Source organism: Pinus tabuliformis, chromosome 6 (assembly GCF_031772625.1).
Source record: "Pinus tabuliformis cultivar Carrire ecotype Pingquan chromosome 6, CPIR1, whole genome shotgun sequence".
Classification (NCBI taxonomy): Eukaryota; Viridiplantae; Streptophyta; class Pinopsida; order Pinales; family Pinaceae; genus Pinus; species Pinus tabuliformis.
Window position 1 is genome coordinate 1,740,672,014 of NC_142292.1, and position 5,668 is coordinate 1,740,677,681.

At 39.2% G+C, this 5,668-nt stretch overlaps 1 pseudogene; it reads right to left on the reverse strand.

Annotated features, from left to right (window-relative positions):
- Nucleotides 1-1,642: 1,642 nt before the first annotated feature.
- Nucleotides 1,643-2,347, reverse strand: LOC149265860 (truncated transcription factor CAULIFLOWER A-like; annotated as a pseudogene).
- Between the last annotated feature and the right edge of the window lie 3,321 nt (nucleotides 2,348-5,668).

Below are 5,668 nucleotides of genomic sequence, written 5' to 3' on the forward strand. Positions count from 1 at the left end.
TCCTGACTTTTGAAAGCGGTCTCTAGTGTGGAATCCTTATTTTTGTCTATCCTTGCCTCATGCGGTAGAAGTGATCCCATCAACTCATCAACTGTTAATGATGCCAAAACCTTGGCTTCTTCTATGGATGCTACCACAAAATCAAATTTGGTAGACAAATATATGAGGACCTTCTCAACCATTGTTTGATCTTTAATTTCTTCACCATTAATATTTAGCTGATTTATGACAGTAATGACCCGATTCATGAAAGAATCGATGTCGTCTGTCTCCTTCATTTGCAAACTTTCAAAATCTCTCCTAGTATTCTACAACTTAACAATATTGACTTTGGACATACCTGTATATTTTGTCGCCAAAGTATCCCATGCTACTTTTGTTGAAGACATGATCATAATATTCTAGAACACTGCTCGGTCCACTCCCTGCTGGATAAGTTGCAATGCTTGTGCATTCTTCTTTTTGTCTGTCTTCCATTGTTCTCTCTTTGCATTACTGAGGGCTCATGTTTCTGCTTCATCCTTAGGTTCTGAAAACCCAAACTGGACATAATCCCAAACATCATGTGCCTACAACGTGGTCGCCATCTTAATGGCCCATACATCATAATATTTCCATGTAAACGGTGGGAACTGGGGCTAGAAATTTGAGAAAGTCATCTTTCCTCAAAACTTATCTTCAGAAACCCTAAATTTCTCTTAGAAAATTTGCAAAGCTTCTTTTCCAAAAAAATTCTCCTTTGAATAAAACCCTAATGAAAAACGCTTTTTTGAAAATATCTTAATTATTTTTTATATATAAAAGATATATATATATATATATATATATATATATATATATATATATAACATTTATAATATGCCCTTCACGAATTCAACGAAAAATATACTTTAACAAAACTCCTTTATAGCTTCCAAATTATTTATAAAATCTTTTAATAAAAACCCTTTGTTTTTAATATGCACTCTTTTAATAAAAGACTTCCCATGTATATAAATCTTGGAACCTTTTTGACTTCGAATTTTCAAACTACGTTATCTCTAACACGTCTCTCATGAGGATGGCATGCGATACCTGCGATAAATTTCATGCACGATCGGGAGCAGAGTGTTAATGATTTAATGCTTCAAAAAGTCACGGAACCCGCGTCCATGCAAATATGTGTAAGTCCATGACAATTAACGCGACTCTCTAGTGAGCCTAAAAGCATTATAACACCATGTGTATAACCTACAAGGTGTGTTATAGCACTAACCATGAGAAAATATGAATTTCTCTCCTCTCACATAGACTACTGCAAATTTACTCTCTGTATCTCTTTGTAACCTCACTCTGATACCAATTTGTTGGAAAGGTGGAGGAGACAAAGCATAAATAATTCACACATAAAACATGAGCTATGACTCTTCTATTGATCACACAAAACTTGATGGTTACAATGAACCTGTGAAGGGTATTTAACCTTTTCCAACTAGCGAATTTCCTAAATATATTGACATGCAACCACACACTAAAAGTCATCCATCACTTAACTTGACTTGACTCAACACTCAGAAACTCAATCACTTAATCACTCAGTTAACTGACTCTCTATGTTTAGCCAACTCCTCATGCAAGAGTAATTATCTTATTTTAACATGAGTTATAGCACAGTCCCCAACTGTAGATCAAGATTTCAATAGTTTGTTTCATGCAAGTGTAGTTGACCCAGATGCACACAAAATACAGGGGCCGAAGATGTTACGTAAATAGGGCCTTTTTCTTCTAATTGAAAAAATGGATGGTCGACTATCTCTCCAAGTGATCCACGATAATAAGAGAATATATATAGGTCATTTTTCTTTTGTGAAAAACCTTGATTATGCCTTGGCATTCTTTTTTACTATTCAAGTCCTTGTGTCATAGCCTCGAGTTGTTCTTCCATATGTTGAAACCTCTTCTTTTGTACCCTAGTTGTCACAATTTGAAGTTGGTATTCGAGTTTTTGCAGTTCATTCACAGGCAAATACTCCAAATCCTCGCCCATTATATGTTGGATAATCCTACGTATCCCCACAATCTCAATGTCACCCTTGAAAACACAACCACCCATAAATGAATTAATTTGATCATCACTTATTTTAATTCGCAAGCCATTCATATATTTCTCCACAATTTTCTCTATGCTACTACTAGGGCTTGAATATTCATAATGTTTCCCACTGCTGGAAAAATTAATAAGAGCAACTTCAACAACACATAAAGTAAAAAACTCCGTTTCCTTCTTCTTAGGTGCAACCTTGTGCTTAGAGAATATTATTTTCCTGTTAGTTATGCTCTCAATCCTCTTTATCTATATCTTATGCATGTAGTGAGGAATAGTCAAATGGATATCTATGGAATAGTAAAACATATAAACATATGTATAGATTGGATATATATATGGAATAGTCAAAGTTTATAGATGGAATTGGATGATAGAATCCGTGACAGCTTGGAGGGTGTTACAATCAATTATATAACACGATCCTCATGTACATGCCTCCGGAACCTGGATTGAATAAGATTTATAGCTAGTTGCAATTGCAATTTACATGGCTTTTAGTGCCCAATTTAAATGGAAAGCAGTGAAATAATTATGGATCAACAAGACTTTTAAGGTTTACATGGCTATGTTAACGAAGATCTTTCTTTTGACCACCTCGATATTCTCATGGCTCGAGGGATCATATATGAACCTTCCATTTTAAACAGTTAGTTATGATACCCATTTCCAAAAATAGACTTCTTTTGTTTGAAGGAAGAGAACATTCCAATGATTTGTCAATTCAATAATAAATGAGTATCCATAAAAAATGCTGCCCTGTCAAGGATGTTTCTACCTTAGGATCCTACAAGTTACTATATATTGACAAAACAATTTTAACTAGAAAGAGAAAATTTACTGTTGTGGATGCATGCTGGCTTGTCTCAGGTTGTGGGTAACTCTCGACTTTGCATGTGAATGTTGTTCATGGTAGTTCACAAATCTAACTCCAAAGCCTTCAAACTACTCAACTTCTCTCTAATTTTCTAAATAAGAGTTTTTCTCTTCTTACGACCTTTAAAGGTCAAGAGGTTGATTAATTTGTTAAAAATTAATTTTTTTAAATATGTCAATAGTTTAAGATTTGGATATATTTCGTAAGATTGGAATCTTCTCTATTTATCAACCAATCTAGATCCATCTTAACTCTGAATCTATTAAAGGGCTAGCTGGCTGGTGAATACAATTTGAAAAAGTCATATAAAACTGGTAAAAATAGATGTTTTTTTTTTTCCCTGAATAAAGACTAATTCTATTAAGATAAGAAGAGTATAGTACAATTAAGCTTGCATGCAAGCGAAGCAGAAAAGCAAGGGAGCTGAAGGTGATAGGCTCCACCTTGCTCCTTTAAGACAAACAAGGAGAGGGCTATAGAGAACACGGGAATGCAAAAAACTGACACTAAGCAGAGAGATCTACCCTGAGGGGGCAGTTACTGCCACACGACATTTTTTTCCTTTTTTCTTGCTTACTTTGACCCATCTAATGGAGTTTGGCTGAGTCGTAACAAGTTGTAGACTATTCTGCCCCGGCGGTGGAATATCCTTATCAGAGTCTGAGGACGAAGATAAATGAGAACGTTTTTGAGAGATCTGAGAGAAGGAGGGGTTTGTCGGATCATCCAAGGGAGCTTCCAGCAGAATCTCAACATTCTGCCCATCTGCTACAATTTCCTCCTCATCCGAACTGGAGGAATCTGAATCGTCCATAGGAGGGGGAGGCACACAGGGATTCCAACTTTTGGATTTGGGTTTGCGATTCAGATTCTTCTTTTTGTCGAGGAACTGGGTACAGGAACTCTGGAGGTGCCCCGTTTGATGACAATGGCGGCAACGAAAGGCTGTATTCTCGTAATCCAAGGTTTGAGTCCAGTGGAAATCTCCAAACTTGAGATTAATCTGATCTGGCAGTCCTTTGCTAATATCTATTTCTGCACAAATTCTACCGTAGGTGTAGAGTCCATTTTCCTTCCGTGAAGAATCTACAGCCAGGTAGCGTCCTAAGGTGTCTGCAATGGCTAAGAAGACAAAGATATGCCATAGATGCGCCGGAAGATTCGGGAGCCTGACCCAAATGGGAATCTTGGTGATGACAGCTGTAGAAGGGTCGAAGTCTGGAAACCAGGGGGTGAGAAAAAGCCCAGCCGAGCCCCAGAACCAAGGGCCTCCCGTTAAGGCCTTCTGGTAATCTTCATTTAAGTCAAAAGCCACAATGAAGAATCCTTTTGAACATAAGTAGATCTTGCTTTTTTTAGTCCAATTGGTATGGATCCATTGGTATAGATCTGATGTGCGAGGCCAGAGCCCATTAAATCTGCATATGAGTGCGGATTCTGCAAAAAGCTGATAGCGATGGTCAATCCCAGGATGAGAGAGATTGATGGAAGGAATTTCCTCTGATTTGTCTACCAGAAAAGGCTTTGGAGCCCCAGATGGATGGGCTGCTGTCGAAGAGGGCTGTGAATGGGCAGCGTCTTTGGGGACTGCATCTTTATAAGAGAAAGAAGGGGTAGAGGAGGTCTGCCTAAAGGAACCACCTCTCAAACAAAAGGTAGCCACAATAGAAGCGTCCCTATGAATGTTGTAATAGGAGAGAGGAAGGGGATTCATAAGTTGCTTACCCCTGTATAGCAATCTGAGGTAAGAGGAGGGGATCCCCAGCCGGCGTTCAAGATTTTGCAAGAGATCCTACACGAGATCTGTTGCGCGTGCCCATTGCATTGTCATCTTGCCCGAGAGATTGACTTGGATCTGAAAAGCATTTGATTCTTCATGCAGATCTGGTTCAGATCTGGCCCCTGCTACCGAGCTCCAACAGGTCGAGGTTTTCTTAGTACCATGGCGAGGATAGGGAGGGGTTTTCTCCTGAAATACATTCGCAACTACAGGCCCAGCAGCGGTGCCACATCTTGCATTCTCGGGTGCTGCCACTTGGGCCGACGCCTCAAGAAAAGGCTCCAGCCATACGCGTCCGCTGTGATCATTTCTTGCCTCCGCCGACCCATCTGTATCCTCTGAACGCGCCCTCGATCTCCTTGAGGAGGACTCCCCTCGTTCCCCAGAATACTCTCCTCGCTCCACAAGATTGCCCTTCTCTTCCTACGCTAGGGTTTGAGCCGAAACACGTTGTTCTATTCCAGAACCAGGCACTTGACTTTCTTTCGGCACCGATCCAAAGCTGCAAAGCGGTTTCCTTGACCGGTGGAGCCACGAGCCAAGTCCACCGCCCTCACAGATAAATGAAGTCGCACCGCCATGATTCTTTAGAGAAACTTCTCCTCTGCACTTGGCTGCCATTTTTTGTTGTGTAGTTATCATTCTAGGTAAAAATAGATGTTAAACATCATGGGATAGGCAGTTTAAAAATAAAAAAAAAAGTAAAAAAGAAATCGCTAATAGGTAGGGGACTCGTAAAATTCAACCCTTGGTAGAGACATGAAGCTTCAACGCATAGGAAATGGAAACTGAAACAAATAAGGTACATTGACAATGTTTTCATGGCAACCACGAACTTTTTTATTTATGATGTAAATAATAGTCCTGCATTTTAGAGAATGGCTTGTAGTTCATGCAGATGGCTATACTTGTGACCGAGATGAATCAT